Here is a 19597-nt window from a genome sequence, read left to right on the forward strand (position 1 = left end):
CGCATAAACCACATTTAGGCCATAGTACAAACCAACGATAATAGTGTAGAACTTGAGTTTAGCTTTATCTAACCCAAAAATCCTCCTTGCTAAACAACGAAGAATGAAGCCAAAGAAAAACCTACATACCTCTGGAAGATTCGACTTCTTGAAATGGCTAACAACTGAAAGAGTTGGATGATGCCCCATTTCATTGAACATGTTCACTACTTGTTCACTTATAACCTCTCAAAATCTGGGAAAATGTTTTCTTAGTCAAGCGTTTTCTCTTGTTCATGATCAACATAAATGTAACAATCCCTGTAGTTCTATTATACACATCAGTTAAAGAAGCCAAAGATAACCATTTCATGGGTATAGAAAAAGAAGTAGTTAAAGCATGAGTGAGAATTGAACCATTCAACACTTGAATAAGCATCTTCAACTTGTTGGGATAATCCTTGATCAATGGGTTGAACCAAATATTGTTGCTCGGAATCTTCATAGTTGGTTGAGAGATTTCTTCATCTTTTTTGTTGAATTAATCAACCACGGTGTTTTGAGTAGACATGATGAATGATTGAGAGAGAATTTGAGACTTGATTGCAAAGTGAATTTAGGGTTTTTGCGTAAATGCCGAGAATGTGAAAAAGGAAACTGAATGATCACGTCGTCCTTAAATAACCAATGTCAAATTCAAATTCAAACATCGTTCCAATGAGACAATGCCTCATGGAAAGTGAATTAGTGAACTTCCACATGTATAAAAATGATGATCACTTTTCTTGAGCCACGAGACATCACATAGAACGTCCCATCCAATGGATAATTTGTACTTCCCAATAAAAGTGAACCGTCATACGTTTTGATGTGAATCAAGAACCATTCATCGTTATAAAGGTATGGCTCACTCACTTATGGCTAATTCTAACTTACTATTCTTCTCCTCCAACTTATTTCTAGCTTTGTATAGTAAGGCCTTAGATTTCTCAGCTTCATTACTCGTAGAAATCAACATGTCATTAAGATAAGAACAAGTTTCATCAAAATCAAAAGAAATATCATGATAAGAATTTAAAGGAATATTGAGAGAAACAAAATGATCATGCTCCTTTGCTATCAATGGAGATTTTGGTGCGGTTGTAACGAAGCACTTCCCAGTTTGCTCCTCATCTTCTTCATCACTCTCCTCTCCCTTCACATTCTTTATCCTTCCATCATCACAATCGTCCTCATCATCCATGAACCCGCTCTTTCCTCCCGATTCACCTTCCTCATGTTTAGCAAACAACACTATGGGTGGTATAACCCATTTCCCTGTCATCTGACCTCGAGAACCATATCTGATATGTGCCCTCACTATCATCATCACCCTTTACTATTAGAAAGAGATTCTTTTATTGAGCACACACTTCTTCAAGTCTCTTTGCATAATAGGATTCATCCTTCACTTTCTCATTCTTCACCTCTTTCTTCCTCAACATACAATATTTTGCCAGATGATTGTGACCATTGCAATAGTTTCAATTGTACCATGAATTACCCTTTACTTGCTTCTTAACCATCTACTCTTTTTCTTTCTTCTCTAATTTTGCAACTCCTTTATGACTTGCACCAAGATTAGTCATCGACTTCTTCTCCAAACTGTTCTTGAAATTTCCACTTATCGGATTCTTGTAGAACCTTTCACCATATTATTTGAATAATAGGCAACAACTTCATCTTCAAAGTTGAGACTAAAACCTTCTACATCTGCTTTCTCTTCTTCTTCTTCTTCAGACTCATCCTCCTTTGCATTTGTCTTAGATATAAGTGTCATCGGACGTCCAAAATTCATTTTGTCTTCTTCAACTATCTCCATTACTTCCGATTCATGCGATTTGAGAATATTATAGAGATTCAATAATGAGTATGTGTCGAAACTCTCCTATGTCTTTATCATCAGAAAAATGTTTCTCCATTCCTTTCTGAGTATGAATACAAAGGTGATATTTAACTCCAAGGTTGTACGAACTACTCCATATTAGTTACATCTGAAGATCAAATCATTTTTCCTATCGTAGTATGCCTCGATACTCTCATTCTCCTTTTGCTTAAACTTTGCCAATTCAGACAAACACTTCGTTACAGAACTCTTCTTTGTTCTTTTATTTCCTTGATAGTTTTCCTTCAAAGTATCCCAAATCCCCTTTGTTGTAGAGCGACTTCGAATACAATTGTAAAAATCAGGTGGAAGAGATCCTCCCAGTTCACATAGACTTCTTTTGTCATTCACTTTCTTCTTGTTTCCATGTGCAATCATGTCTTCTTCTGCAACAACATTTCCAACAACTTGAATTAAATCTAGATGATATGTTCTAGATTAAATAGATCTCCAAATTTCTTCATCAATACCGTTAAGATAATCCTCCATACGATACACCCATTTATCGTAGTACTCAAGAATTAACATTGGAACCTTGGTTGCAGATCCAAGCAAGTTTGCGGAATTCATCATTATGTTAACATTGAGAATTTCCATTGGATTGAGTGAAATGAGGAATTTGTTAATGAGAAATGAACTAGATGTGGGATTGAATGACAAAAACTAACGCATAATCAATTAATCACAATCGATTAAACGAAGAATTACATTTCTATCTTGCGGAAATATTGAATAGCAAAGATCGACTCAATAAGAAAAATATTTCAAAGGATTATTCAATCGATGTAATGATTATTGCTCTGATACCATTTAATAAGTTATTTAGAATTGAGTTTTAGTCAATCAATTAGAAAAACTTAGTAAGAACACTTCGATCGAAATAAGATCTTGTTTCAACACATTTATTCTAGAAAAGCACAAAGAATTTGAGTACAGTGAAAGGCTAATACAAAAGTTAATCTACCCTCTATGTACCTACCTTATTTATAGGGTACTCACAGAATAAAAAAACTAGAAGTATACATGACAATATGAAACTCACAGATGGCTAGTAAATACATTAAGATAACGAAATTATGTGGACTGTTGCTATTTATAGACGCTTCGCTAGTAAATACATTAAGATAACAAAGTCATGCGAACCTTCGCTATTTACAGATGCTTCAGCTAAAGAAAACTACCAAATTGACTTTTCGCAACTAATATCGACCTAACAAGGTGGATGAGCGCCTGAACTATATGGAGAGACCTATAGCGATTCTTGACAAGAAGTCTAAGATCTTGAGCAAAAAGGTAGTGAAGCTGGTAAGGTTGCAATGTCAGCACCGAAAGGGTTCTGAGTGGACATGGGAATCGGATGAGGAGATGAGAGAGCATCACCCCGAGTTATTTACAATAGCAGACTTCGAGGACGGAGTCTGATTCAAGTGGAGAAGAGTTGTAACACCTGTTTCAGGTATGAGTCGATTCATTATACTTTCAGTTTTCAATGTTGGATGACCACGAAATGGTGGAGCTTCACCACGACGTGGCGATGTTTTCATGATCACAAGATTTAATGACCTGCCACGATGTGGCCATAAGTGCCATGACGTAGCAATTGATTTTGGAGAAAACCATAATCCTTAGGTTTTGGGCCCTTTTTAATGAACATTATGGCTAGGGTTTTGTGATCACTTAGCCTCCATTACCCTCTCAAGATCAGAAACCCTAACCCTAGCTTCCATTGTTATGTGTTGAGCTTTTTGTGGTTAAAGGACATTATGCCTAGGGTTTTATGATCACTCAGCCTCTATTACCCTCTCAAGATCAGAAACCCTAACCCTAGCCTCTATTGTTATGTGTTAAGATTTTTGTGGTGTTTTGTTGCATTTTGAAGGAAGAAGTAGAAGATGGTTTTAGCCCAAGGATCAAGAAACAAATCCTCTCCATCTTTGGAATCATTCTCTGGACCATTTGTAAGTCCTCAAGTTTCTATATTAATGATTCTTTGGTTGTAGATCTAGTTTCTTAGCGTATTTTGGTCGATAAGAAATGCTTGGTTGGTTTGAAGTGATAAGGGATGCAACTTTATGATTATCCTAAGTGAGGACTCATTTTAAAGTGAGGACTCGTGTGGACACATTAAAAAAATTGAAAAAAAATATAAAAAAAATATAAAAAAATACAAATCATAACATCGAGCATAGATCTATGTCCGGGAGAAAAATAATTGGGAAAAAAAATTGTATCATTAAAATTGAATCATAGATCATAATGATGCAAAATAAAAAATTAAAATTGAATCATGAATCAATTTTAATGATTCAAATTTTTTTTCCAAATTTTTTTCTTATGGACATAGATTTATGTTTGATTTTAAGATTTGTATTTTTTTTGGATTTTTTCAATTTTTAATGGTGTCCTCAGGAGTTCTCACTTTAAAATGAGTCATCGTAGGAACCAATCCATATATATATATATATATATATATATATATATATATATATATATATATATATATATATATATATATATATATATATATATAGAGAGAGAGAGAGAGAGAGAGAGAGAACTAGGTTCAAATGTGGATTGACATCTATTGTGCAGTTGTTTGGACAATGTTATTCTGTGAAAATGACAAAGAAAATATGTTGTTTGATAAAGTGAATACGTTCAATCTTGCTTAATTATTGTCATTATTCATATTCTCACTAATTAAATCGTCTATAAGGTTATTATAGATATATTTTTTCTATTATTCTCATTCTGTCAGAATGTTGTTAGAATCATATCATGTAAGAATGAAAATGAGTGAAAAACGATGTGTGAGAACAAAAATGAATAAGAATTAGTGAGAATGCATGAAAATGACGATGGTTGTGTGAGGTTGAACGTATTCACATTACTAAACAATCTATTCTCTTAGTAATTCTCGTAGAATAGTACTGTTTACACGTCCGCACAATAGTTGTTCATCCATATTATAACCTAACCATATATATATATATATATATATATATATATATATATATATATATATATATATATATATATATATATATATATATATATATATATATATATATATATATATATATATATATATATATATATATCTTAGTCCGATCCTAATTTTAGCTTTAGCCCGACCCCAAAAATCCAAACTCAAGTCTATTAACCCAATCTTGTCCAATTTGATTATAGGAAAGGTTTATAAGTTGTTCCTTTTCTGTTATTGCTTCCTTTCTTGCGGGTGATGGACAGGGCCTCTAAATTTCCTTTAGGCTGTAGTTTTAATAAATTTCGCCGGTTCCTAAAAAAAAAAATAAAAAAAAAAAAAAAAACTGTTTTTGGTATTAAGTCGTCTCAGAAGGCGGATAAAAGCCTATTTTTTATTTTGTCCAGCTTCAATAAGCCCCGGACATCCCACATAGAAAAACAAAATTTCCAATGACAGTTACTTTCATTTGATGCAAAACAAATTTTCCAACAACAGTTACTTTCATTTGATGTGTAACTCATAGTACACGAAAGTATTGTCACCTTAGGTTCTCTTTTGCCAACAAATTAAATAGGATTTAATAATGGAGGCTGGAAAACAACTTTTCTTTGGAATTACAACGTATGAAATTTTATAGTCACTTGTTTGAATATTTTCAATATATCACGCACATAACTTTCCATATACATACAGTTTAATAAATGCAAATGTTTAAAAATCGACAAAGAAGTTATTGTTTCGCAAAAGCCCACTACTAGTGATAGATGTTTAATAGTCCACAAAGAAGGTATTATTTAAAATAAGCCCAGTACTAGTTATTGTAGGAGGAATCTAATTATGTATACAAGAATGGTATATATACACCAACTATATTCTTTGGCATATCACAAATTAACAATGAATCCCTTGAACCCAATAGAATTCAGGAGGCAATGCCATATGGTCACTGACTTCGTTGTCGATTATTACCAGAACATAGAAAAGTACCCTGTTAGAAGCCAAGTTAAACCAGGTTATCTATTAGAAAGTTTGCCCGACTGTGCTCCAATGTACCCTGAGTCAATTGAAGATATACTGAAGGATGTGCAGAAGGATATTATTCCAGGCATAACACATTGGCAAAGTCCAAATTTTTTTGCCTACTTTCCAGCCAGCTTAAACACGGCAAGCTTTCTAGGGGAAATGCTTCTCAATGGTTTTATTAAAATAATCTTAAAATAATAATTATTTTAAATCATTTTTATTTGCTGTTTATAAATTGTATTATAAAAATGATTGATTTTAACTTTCTAATACTCGTTCACTGGTAACAAAGGCTTTTTTACATGTTTGAAAGATTTAACTTTTCAAAACTCATAAATGATATCAAAGTCTATTTTAAATGTTAGAGATGTTTATTATCATGTTTGGTAACCGTTGGTTTCGGAAAATATGTTTGATATTTCTTTTGAAAAAGAAATAATCAAATATATTTTCTTTGATAACTTGTAGTTTATAATTAGTATTTTTTATGCAACCAATTTTTTTTTTCATGCATTTGATTATATAAAGTTTCTTTAGAAAAACAAAGTGTTTGTTTCAATTTATAATTAGTATTTTTTATACAACCAATTTTATCATGCTTCTTTTTTCTAGCAATACCTTCTAAGAATATGCGTCTAGTGAGACTGTTAGAGCTATAACCCATAAATTCTTACATCTACTTGGGCACATATTATTGGATTAATGTCTAAGTTCATAACTATAATTGGTAAGACTTGACCCGACCCGGCATGGTCAATTTGGGTTGCATGAAATCATGCATTTGGATAGACTATAATGAGAGAAATAACACTTAAGGTTTGTTAATATATTATAAGTTCTAATATATTAATAAGATTATTTAATTAGTATTGATCAAGAATTAATCTATGATAAATTAAGTGATCAAAAGAAGACTAATTAACTATATGGGTTGATTGTGTAAATCATCCATACTTGTATAGTGGGCTATGACTCCATGGATTATCAAGTTGGGCTAAAACCCATAAGATTCTCCATGGATGCTCCATGGTATATTTGAACCTATGGATCCAAGGAAATGGAAAGCCATGACAATTAGGGTTTACCCCAATTTTCACTAACTATATAAGCATCTTATTGTTGACAAAATTGGCACTAGATAATATGTGAAGGGCTAGCCGATTTTTATGAAGTGTGGATTTCTCTCTAATCTATTCCAAGTGTATTTAGTGTTGTGTGAACCATTTGATGTGTCACACTTGGGGCACTAGGCACTCAAGCTTCATGAAGACATTCTACATCAAAGAGGTATGTAATTCTAACTTGATATATTCATATGAATCAATGTTATTATGCTAGTTAGGATGAATACCTTGGAAAGTTCATATTTGCATGTATAATAGATCCATGGTATTTAGGGTTGCATGTACACTTAGGAGTGTTAGAATGCTCAAAAACCAAACAGTGGTATCAGGGCCTAGGCTTGTTTTCAATTATAATTGATGCAGATTGCTGAAAAATGCTGAAAAAATCGACTTTCTGGCTTTCTGGGCACTGGACTCGCCGAGTCCATGAAGAAAATCATCATACTCGTCGAGTAGGTTGATATACTCGACGAGTAGGAGCCCCAGACAACATATTTTCGAGTGTTTTGGCTAGAAATGGACTAGGAACATTACCCTAAGCTGCTTTTGAACTTATAAACTTGTTTTTTATGTGGTAATGTTCATGTTAATCCAATTTCAACGATAATTGTCAATAGATTCATGTTTTGTATAAGTATGTCATTGACTCCTGTTAAAAACCTATAGCGACAACTAGTCATCGTAATAGATTAAACCTGTGGTGACGATACGTCGTCACTATAGGTGTGCCGACGACAAGTCGTCGCTATAGGTAATTAATAAAACTTTATTTTTTAACCCCGAAAATATGATTGACAAACTCTTTCTCGGCGACTAGTCGTCAGAATAGGTGAAGCTATCGCGACGACATCTATACCGATGACTCTATTGACCTATGCCGACACGACTACGCCGACGACTCTATACCGACGACAAGTCGTCGGTATACAGTATTGTGAGAACCCGAAATTTATTCCGTCATTTTTAACCCCTCCTTCCGTTAATAAGCCTCGTTTTATTAAACTGTCCGTTAACCTTTTGGATTGGTTAATTAATTTGGGACTTTTATAATGACTTAGTAAGGGTTGAAACAAATTAGAAACACCCTCATTAATCCCTTGAAAAGTTTTAGTTTCAACCAAGTCAAAATACGACCATTTAATTGGGTGCGACCAAAAGCCCCGTTTAACGTCAGTATCGGGTAGATTTGCAGTGAGCCCCAACTCAAACCCCTATATAAGGGTGAGTGGAGTCCGTTTGAGACTTTCCACTCTCTCTCTACACACTCTCTCTCTCTCTACAACTTGTTTTCGATCAAAAAACGCCCATTCCGAGCCCCAAACTAGTAAGTAATCTATCCTAACTTGTTGTGTAGCTTAGTTAACATGCAAATTCGTGTTTAATACATCAAATAGGGGCAAATTCATGTGTTTACGGCCCAAGAACACTCTTGGACCGTGAACACCATTAACTGGGGTTTTGAAGCCCCAAAACCCCTCTAAATTACCCCTAGGGCTTAGATATGACTTGTGGACTTACACCTTCGAGCTTAGAACACCAAACCTTGCATTTTGGAGAGTAAACATGAGTTTACGGCCTAAGAACACTCTTGTACCGTAAACCCCTCTTCATAGGCCGTGAACACCCTTTAAGGTGTTAGAATTGCCCTCAAACACCTCCGATGGCCTGGGAAAATGTCTAGAAGCAACCCCCATTGAAGTAAAGGCATTAAACATCAAAGAAACATTGGACATAGGAGTTTACGACCGTAAACCCCCCTAGGATTGGTCCATGGGCCGTAAACTCCATAGAATGGCCAAATGATGCCCTAAACTCCCCTATATAGCTTCGAAAAATGCATAGAACTTTATTTCCTACCATTTAAGACCTAAATACATGAAGATATTGAACAAGTGAGAGTTTACGGTCATAAACTCCATGTTTACTGCCGTAAAGTCCCTAAAATGGTCCATTTGGAGCGTAAACCACTTCCTATGCCCTAGAATTGAACCTAGCCAAGTTCCACAAGTGTTATAAGACCTTAAAGCATCCAAGAGCACACCACCCATGAGTTTATGGCCATAAACTCATGGGGATATGGTCTTAGGGCCGTAAACTCTATAAAGAGAGTAAACTCCCTATCTAGGCCATACATTCCCTTATTTGCAACCCTATAGCCTCCTAGCACTTAACCAAAGTGTTTTCCGCACATTAGGATGCGTTTACGTGTTTGAATTAGTATTATAATTACTAATTGTATGTAAACATATGTCATCATATGTTAATAGGTCACTAAGTGTGTTCAAGTCTTTACTTGACATCGAGCACCCAACCGGCACCTCCACCCGATCCACTTACAACAGGTGAGTTCATACCCCTGAATTAACCTTTTAAATGTTTTTACATGCTTTTACCCCTGTATCTTTCATTTGATATTGTCTGGGGTCTGTGTTTCACTATTTAGACCTTGGTAGCTGTATCTTTCATTTGATACTGTCTGGGGTCTGTGCTCCTTTGTTTTAGACCTTGCTAGCCGTATCGTACATTTGATATCGTCTGGGGTCTGTGTTTCCTTTTGTTAGACTGAGTCAGGCGTATCATTCATTGATACTCTCCTGGAGTCTATGATTTCTTTTGCCTTAGTCAACAGTATTCTCTGCTGAGGCATGTGTTATTTTCCCTAATGTTTTTACTATTGATATTCTCCTACTTTCTTTAACGTCAAATACCGTATTTTGGTAATGATAGTATTTCAGGGAAAATCTCTCTTTAAAACATAACACTGTCGAGTCTTGGTAGAATACTGTTTTTTAATAGAAAATTCCAAGCCTTAAAGTTATGGATGGTGCTAAGGAGCTATGGGACGACTGCTTTGAGGGAATACATAAGAAAGCATGTGAAAATGGCCAAGGATTTTGAAGGCCTCGTAAAGATGGATGCTAGGTTTAAGATTATGGCGCCACGATACTTTTCTATGGTTTGTTTTAGAGTTTCTCCATATGCTATTAGTCAGCACCATGACAACGACCATAAAGCAAATGAATTGAACCAGATGTTATTGGAATCGGTGAATGCAACCGGGAGATTTTACATGACACATTCGGTGGTTGGAGGAGTTTATATTATCCGATTTTTTGTGGGGGCAAGTCTCACCGAAGACAGTCATGTAAATATGGCTTGGGAGTTGGTGCAAGGTGAAGCAACTTCCCTTCTCGGTGAACCAAGACCAGAGACCACTTCTAATGGTCAGCCACCCAGGAAGATTAAAGACGAACCTATGTAATCATTTAAAAGAAGCAACTCAACATATATCTCATGTTCTCTATCTAGGCATTCTGAAATTAACATGTCTACGTGAGATACAATAAGGGCGGTTTACCTCAATAAATGTTATTGTGATCAAATAATTCTAAATGAAAAAGATAAATAAACATATTCCTATAACTAGTTAGCTACAAGCGTAGGTGGCTCGATGGTATAAGTCGCCCTTTAAGACATGCCAAAAAAATCTTAAGGCCATCTCCAATGGGAGTTTAATGGGGTGTGTAATAGAGAGTTTAATCTCATTAAACTTAAAATCCCCTATAGGGTCCGATGGGTGTTGCGTCTTGGGCTCGTTCTTTAGTCCATTTTGTCTCCGGATTGGGCCTGTCCATCTGTAGGTTTTTTCTAGGGTTTAGTATTTATAGATGCTTGCATGCATCTTAGTATGTAGATTTTGAAGTCGATTATTTAAAAGATATTATCTTTATCGTTTTTAACCCTAATAGCCTCTACAGCGGAAGTTCTTTGTCGAGCTCTGCTGAGGCTTGAATCTATTGAATCATTCGACATATTTTGATTCATTCTTGGGTTTGATTTTTCTGTTTAATGTTTATGTGATTAAACTGTTCAAAGATCTAAACGATCAAAGAGTTTCTTAACTCTTCAATTGGTATCAGAGCAGGAGACTGTGTAATTCATACACATCTCTTCTGTGAAAGAAGTGATTAGGGTTTATTCCGCATTCATTGATATTTATTGAGCCGTCACTTCATAATTGACGTATCTCATCATTTATTCATCTCGTCCTAATATTACGTATTACAAAGTCTGATCTTATAACAGGTTAAACGATCAAGCATGGACGATTCTCAATCCAGTCCTATTAACATCTCAAACAGTATAGGATCTACAACTAAGATTCCAATTCTCTACACTCAAGATTACGAGGTATGGACGCACCACTTTGAAGACTACATCATTGGATCTGAAGATAATGGGTATCTGATATGGGAAGCTATTATATCTGGCTCATTTGCTCATTCAGGAACATCTAGAATCATTAAAACTCAAAAGGAGTACAATGATTTGTTGAAAGACGTGAAGGATGTTGCTCAGGACGAAAAGGAGAAGTTTCAATGCAACATTAAGGCATTGAGACTAATTCGATTCGCTCTTCAATCCGACACATTTAGATTGGTGAGTTCTTGCAGTACAGCAAAGGAAATCTGGGATCGACCGCGAGAGCTATATTCCACAGATGAAGATCTGGAGCACTCAATTCAGACTTTACTTCTATCTGAATTTGGAGAGTTCAAGCAGAATCCTGATGAGATGGTTACGCAGACATTTGATCGCTTCAATCATCTTCTCAACAAGATGATCAAACATGATATTGAAAGGAAGCTCATCGAACAGAGGTCACTTTTCTGAATGGCCTAAGATCCGAATGGAGAGCTGTTGTGTCAATGGTTAAAGCACACGAGCAGTTCAAATCAAACTCGCTGGCGAAACTGGTGGGGATTTTGAAATCCCAGGAAAAGACAGTGCTGCAAGAGAAAAGCGTAGTTTCAAATCTGGGGTCTTTGGCGCTTCTGTCCAAAGGAAAGAGTGTAGCAGAAGACGAAGAGGATCTAAATCTGGGAGATCACGATCTGACAGCCGAAGACTATGCTATGATGGTGTCAAATCCCAGAAGGTTCATCAAGAAAAAGTTCCCTACCAACAAAAACCATAATTGGCAGGGAAGCTACAGTTCTGAAAAGGTGAAAGATGAACCGAAGGTTGAGGAATCGAAAAAGGAAGCGAAGGGTGATGCTGACTCTGGTGTCAGTTGCTTCTACTGTGGTAGGAAAAATCACTACGCAAAAGATTGCATGCTGAAGAAGATGGCAGAGAAAGATGAAGAAGCAAGTCTTATGAAAAGACTGGAAGAGATAAAAAGGAAGAAAGCTGCTACTAATCCCTCTATGAATGCTCTTATTGTGCAGGGTTCGGTAGATGATGATGAGTTCGGTGGCGTGCAGGTGTGGTCGACTGACTCAGAAGACGATGAAGTGAGAAAGCCTTCTCATGGAAAGGCTTATGTTGCAAAAAGTGGTGAAACTGATGGAAGATGTCTTATGGTGACAGATGTATCTCAGATGAGGGGATACAACACTGATGGTGGAAATGAAGAGGCCAAGGAGCGAGAGGACTTGTGCTTTACAACGAAACCTCTTAGTGTGCAGATCAGTGAACTTGATGAACTGATCAAGAAGGTACAATCTATTTTTGTTTCATTTAAAATTCCACAAAAATCATATGAAAAGGAATTAAATAACTTGAATTCAAGAATTTGAAATAGATAGTTCTTTAACGCAAACACGGGTCACGAATTCTAATCTAACTGACCAAATAAGCAGGGTGTCATCCAAGAGTGAGGAGCGAAGGATGTGGATAGAGCAGAAAGAGTTGGAGCTGATTAAGTCTAGGGATGAAAACATTTATTTGCAAAGAGACAATCTCAAATTGTTAAAACAAAGGAATGTTTTTTGTTTGGTTGCCAAAAGGCTTTATGCTAACATTACTCAACTGCATCTAAATTGTGAAATAGGGCAGAAGATACATTGCATGATTCTACCCTTCCTTGAGTTTAAGGAGGATGAAATTGATGCCGAAGCATACAACTGTGAAAGTGTTGTATCTTCCAATGATGTTAACCCTACTTACATGTATGGTCTGGAAAAAATCGAATCTTTTATAAAGTCCAAAGACGATAAGGACATGCTTAAAAATCTTTTGGATGAAAGTAATAAGTTGAAACTCAGGACCGAAACCATACAAAAATTCGAATCATTAAGTACCAATTTGAGTTCAGAAAACAAAATTGATGTTGAAAACGCATCTGAATTTAATGAGGACGATGATATGAGTGAAATTTATGTAGAGGACGAAGTTGACTGTTCCGAGTTCATCAGGAGCGAGCCTGAAAACCACAAAAACCTAATTTCTGAAAATTCTGTGGAATTCGCTCGCTTATCCAAAACTAAGTCCCCAATCCTTAAAGAAAAGGTTGTTGTTTTTCAGAAGGTTAGAACAACTCCCAATCAGGTGTATAAGGTCACAGGAGTAACCGAACATCAGACAGCCGAACTCACTGCCATAGTAAACGAAGATAATGCAGATGGCTGTGATGAGTTTTTCTGGTCAGCACCGATAGACAACGCAGACGAAACAGTTGGTCTGTCGGAGCGAACATCCTGGAAGGCCAAAGGTAGATATGTGCCCGAACCTCTGAATAAGCCTACCAACTTTGACGTACCAAGTACCAGTGGCACAAAAGAGATTCTAGTGGAAGAAGTCACCTCCACAAGCGAAACCTCTTCCATGAAGAGTGAACCTGTTGCTAAGAAGCTGAAACAAAAGGAAAATATCCATAGACAACCGAAACAGATGATAAATCAAAAGCAGCAGAGAAACTTGAGATACAAGAAAAATCTCTCTGAGTGAAAGCAGTTTTGGCGCTCCCAAAATTCTCACTACACTTACTTTGACAAAAATTCTATGTCAAAAGGAGAACAAGACAAGAGTCAAAGGAAATTTGAATCTCCAATTCAAAAGAACCAGAGGAAAACTTTCGGGCCACAGGAAGAACAAAAACGAAAGGATAAGTTCGGTCCCGAAAGCAACAACAACAACCGAAAAGCTAGGTTCGGTCCACCAAACAACAACAGGCAAAGACCTGAGTTCAGCCCGTCAAGCTTTTACTATAAAAGACCCAGTTTCTGGCCACCAACCAACAACACCCGAAAATCCAGCTTCGGTTCATCATCAAACGGCTACTGAATCTCAGACCAATCAAAGGGAATCCAACAATATGTTTTTTATCCAAAGCTCACTCAGAGGAAAGTTGGTTGTGGCACCGAAGGCTTTCACATCTCAACTTCAAAGACATCAACAAGCTTGTCACCGGCAGTCATGTTCGGGGTCTTCCATTGCTCAAGTTTAATCGTGAACACTTGTGCGCTGCATGCGAAATGGGGAAACAAAGTCGCCAAAGTCACCCATCGATTATAAACACAAAAGTTGTTGAACCACTTGAGTTGCTTCACATCGACTTATGTGGTCCATCATCAATCGAGATCATTGGCGGTAACAAGTATATCCTTGTTATTGTTGATGACTTCTCACGTTTTACTTGGGTATTCTTTCTAAAGCACAAATCTGAGGCGACTCCCAAACTGAAAATCTTTATCAAGCAGGTCGAAGTGCAACTGAGGAAATTCGTTCGAAACATTAGGAGCGACAATGGACTGGAATTCAAGAACAAAGAATTCGAAGACTTCTTGGCAGAAAAAGGGACCAGTCACAACTTCTCAGCCCCTTATACACCTCAACAGAATGAAATTGTCGAAAGGCGAAACCGATCCTTGTGTGAGGCGGCCCAAACCATGATAAGTTTTGCCTCTCTTCCCTTATATTTCTGGGATGAGGCTATTGCTGCAGCATGTTTTACGCAGAATAGGTCTTATCTCAACAAGCGTTTCTCTCTCACTCCTTATGAGATCATCAACAATAGGAAGCCGAATGTCAAATTCTTCCATGTGTTTGATTCCAGGTGTTTCATCTTCAACTCCAAAGAACATCGCAACAAGTTTGATGTTAAAGCTGATGAAGGAATCTTTCTGGGAAATTCTCTTACTTCAAAGGCATACAAGGTTTTAAATAAACGTTCTAGAAGAATTGAAGAAACCTATTATGTGACGTTCGATGACAATTACGTCAAGAAACTAAAGACTACCGAAGAAGCAATTGGAGAGATTTTCTCTCAAACAGGTCAAGTCACAGCCTTGATTGCTAATTTATTTGACCAGTTCGTAGACTTATTTGATGAACCTGAGAAAGCCACTCTCTCGGAAGCCAAAGCAGCAGACAACAAAATCGATCATCTGAAGCAGATTGTCGAAGATGCAGCCAAACAAATGGGAGAAGAAGAACCAGTTCAAAACGAACCTCCTCAGAGCGGCACTTCGGTTGAGGGGGAGAATCAATTCTCTTCAAATCAACAGGACTCACATATTCAGGGGGAGAATCCAATCTTTGAAGCACCCGAAAGCCCAGCTACACCCGAAAGTTCAGTAGCACCCGAAGGTCCAAATCAACCTGAAGGTCCAAATGATTCATCATTTGTCGAGGGGGAGAATTCCGATATGTTCTATGATGATGATATTCCATCAAAGTTGGAAGAAATGGTCAATGCTGAATTGGATCCATCCTATGATCCATACTATTCTCCACTCACCAAATGGACCAGAGATCATCCTGTATCTCAGATAGTGGGTAATGTATCTGAAAAAGTCCTAACCAAATCTCAAGTGAAGGCAAAGCAAACTTCCCTATTCTCCAAAGTAGAGTTATGCATGTTTAATTCTTTCGTGTCCAAAGTTGAGCTGAAGACTGTTATTGCCCTTGATCATTCTGATTGGGTCCAGGCAATGCAAGATGAACTCTATGAGTTTGAAAGAAATAAGGTCTGGCATCTCATTCCAACACCGAAAGATGCCTCAGTCGTCGGTCTCAAGTGGGTATTCAGGAACAAAATGGACAAGGAGGCGAATGTAATCCGGAATAAGGATCGGCTATTGGTGAAATGTTACTGCCAGGAAGAAGGAATTGATTACGAAGAAACATTTGCTCCGGTAGCAAGGCTGGAATCTGTTTGAATATTTCTTGCCTATGTTGCACACAAGAACTTCGAGGTCAACCAAATGGATGTGAAGTGCGCTTTTCTGAATGGGGAACTTGAAGAAACGGTTTACGTGGAACAACCTCCTGGTTTCGTGAATGAAAAACTTCCAAATCACTGCTATATCCTAGATAAGGCAGTTTATGGTCTGAAACAAGCACCTAGGGCATGGTATGAAACACTAACTAAGTTCTTAAAGATGTCTAAATTCAAACAAGGTTCAGTTGACCCAACCTTCTTTCATAAAAAGGAAGGTAACCACCTTATGATAGTTCAGATCTATGTCGATGATATCATCTTTGGCTCAACGAATCCCATCCTAATAGCTGAATTCAGAAAGCTGATGGAGACAAAATTTGAAATGAGCTCAATGGGTCCGATTAAATTTTTCCTTGGTTTAAACATTAGACAGGGACCCGACGGCATCTTTATCAACCAGGAAGCATATACCAAGACTCTTATTGCTAAATTCGGCATGATGGTAGATTCAAAGGTCAGAGTCCCTATGGCGTTCGGTACTAAGCTCACATCATCCTTGGAAAAACCGGCAGTTGACATAACGCTATACCGCCAAATGATTGGTTCCCTGATGTACCTCACAGCTAGCAGGCCTGATATAATGTTTTCTGTGTGTTATTGTGCCAGGTTTCAAGCAAACCCTCGTGAACCACATATGCTGGCAGTGAAGAATATACTCCGGTATTTGAAGCGAACCACCTCTCTCGGTCTCTGGTATCCTTCAAACTCAGGTTTCTTTGTTCAAACCTACTCAGATGCAGACCTTGGAGGATGTGGTTTAGACAGGAAAAGCACTACAGGAGGCTGTCAATTCCTCAACGGGAAGTTGGTAAGCTGGCAATCTAAGAAACAAACATGTGTTTCTCTGTCTACAGCCGAAGCAGAGTACATTGCAGCTGCTTCTTGCACATCTCAAGTGATTTGGATCCAAATCCAACTCCAGGATTATGGACTCAATATGAAAAAGATCCCACTATATTGTGACTCAGAAAGTGAAATTAGGATCTGTCATAACCCAGTGCAACATTCAAAAACCAAACATATTGCATTGAGGTATCACTTCATTAAGGATCATGTGGAAGACGGAAACGTAGAGATTCACTTTGTTCGAACTACTGATCAACTGGCTGACATTTTCACCAAAGTCCTTCCTGAAACAAGTTTTAATAAAATTCTACAAGGACTAGGTATGATGGAATCGGAGTCAGTACCAAAAACACCTTCTCAAAACTAAAAGTTAGAAGCGAAATGAACCGATCGTTCGGTCTATTTCAGGTTCAGTTCGCATAGGTACCAAAATGAACCGAACACTCGGGTTCGGTCCTATTGTACTTGTCTTCGCTTATCTCGAAAAGGTAGTTTCTTTGGTTGTAAACTATTTGTACACTTGTTTTCCGTTTTTTTAAAAATATTTTTTAAACCAAAATGAACCGAGCGTTCGGTCTATTTTGGGTTCGGTTCCAAAATTTTTTTTGTTTGTTTTATTGTTGTTTTTCTTTGAATCAAAATTTCATAAACTCCAAAAATATTTTTTTATCTTTACTTCTGTTTGTTTTTACCGTTTGTGGATGATCGATGGGGCAGGTATCATTCTCACACTTTTTAATAGTTAAGTGTCCCTAGAAGCATGTTGATGCATGTTGTCCAAAGCCTCAACTGATTCTGAATAAAGTCTTACTGACCTGGTATATACAAACCTTGTCTTCCCAATTAGGCTATTACATTTATTCTAATCATGAGCTACCTTACTCTTTTCTCATATGAGATAAGAGTTTTCTGCTTATTCATTATTTTAATAGCAGAGGTACTTTGGTTTCTTTACACCATCTCAAATATTTTTCTCCATCATATTCGCTTCATACACGTAACCCTTGAGACTCTCAGAAATTTCCACTAAGGTTTATGGTTACACAATTTCTGTGTTTATGATCTTAGTTTCGTGCCACTACGTGCTAAGTGAAACCCACAATTCAATACCTACTATGCATTGATGGTGAACAATTAAATTTGCACTAGTTTTCACTCATCAATTAACGAATTCACCCAAGTGGTTGTACCATGAAATCTCTAATTTTTCATTTGCGTGATTCTTATGAAATTGTTAAATACCATAACATTTCTTCCCTTAGAATCCAATTTTAATTTTTTGTTTGAGATTTCACCTAAAAGTATTTTCAACATGTCACCTAAATATTATCCACACCTACTTGTTCAAAAGACCACATGGGTCTCACACGTACTTCAGTCGATTTCTGTCTTATGTCAAGATCAGGAATTCTGAACTGAAGCGAAAGCCTCCCAAATTAGCCTTATTAGAAGATGCCTTTCAACACTTCTTAATTAGTGCTTGATCGTAATTCAACAGGAAACCACATAAACACTTTAAGGTCTCTCTTGACTTTGAAGGAAAAGATTCGTGCCTGGGATCCACTATTTCGTGTCTTTATTGACATCACAATTTCCCACATATGTGTTGCTTTATTTCTTTCTCTTTGACACTCTATGCACGAAAATCTTTTCGTTTTTCCGTAAATCTGGTTTCGTTAATTATAAGCTATTTTTAGCTATAGGATTTAATGTTATATTCTAAACGAGATGTGGTTATTAATGCTACACGTGCTTACCTTTATCTATGAAGACAGCTCATATTAAAAGGATAAGTTGCTGACTCAGCCGAAAGTATAATCGTTTTAGTATTTCAAACGACACTTGTGGGAAGGCGTGTGAAAAGGAATCGCTTTAGTATTTCAAACGGTGCTTGATGAGAAGGCGTGTGAAACAGAAGAGTTCTTCTCTCTCCTGCGTAATCATAGGGGTTCTAAACTGTCACGCGTCAATCACCTAAGGAAACGCTTCGTTTTGTTTAAGAAGATTTGGGAGCAGATTCTTCTCTCTCTTCTACCCACAGTATAAAGGGTAAATCCTAAAGTCTTTTACCTCTTTACCGCCCCAAATATTCAGAGAGCAAGAAACGATCACTTTCTCCCACTGTTCATCATCTTCTCCAAAAACTACTCTTCAATGACGGACTCCTCTTCAGTTCATGCTACCTCCCACATTCTACCTATCCGTCCTCAAGAAAGCCTGATCATTGATCTCACCCCACAAGTCTACGATGATTTCATGTTCCCAATCGTGGAGTGTCTCAAGCACTCTCCACTGGTTCCAGCACTAACCAAGGTCGAACTCATTCCAATGGAGTGTTTGTCACAGATCTTCTCAATTGCCCACTATGCAAGTCTGTCGATCGAATTTTCTTCGACATTCTTGATTCCAAGTCCTCCATCTCCAAACAACGATTCTATTCTCTTCTAGGGTTTGAACCTGATGAGTCTAAGGTTAATCCTGAATTCATTCCTATGGGACAGTTGTTCTCCATGTTTTACAACATGGGTTATACCGAGATTCTAACCACCGTTACAAAGTTCAAGAAATCATGTTTACCTCCTCAGTGGAATGGTTTCTTCACTGTGCTATTCAAAGGACTATTAGAACGAAGTGCAGGTTCTGATGGGGCGAGCCGGCTGTTCATGACAATTCTCTATGGGCTGTACCACAACATCAATCTCGATTAT

At 37.1% G+C, this 19597-nt stretch overlaps 1 pseudogene; it reads left to right on the forward strand.

The window, feature by feature from the left end:
* Positions 1–5786: 5786 nt before the first annotated feature.
* LOC122197530 (protein CELLULOSE SYNTHASE INTERACTIVE 1-like) overlaps positions 5787–19597 on the forward strand; it is a 56258-nt pseudogene continuing 42447 nt past the window's right edge.

This window comes from Lactuca sativa, chromosome 4 (genome assembly GCF_002870075.4).
Source record: "Lactuca sativa cultivar Salinas chromosome 4, Lsat_Salinas_v11, whole genome shotgun sequence".
In the NCBI taxonomy this organism is placed as follows: Eukaryota; Viridiplantae; Streptophyta; class Magnoliopsida; order Asterales; family Asteraceae; genus Lactuca; species Lactuca sativa.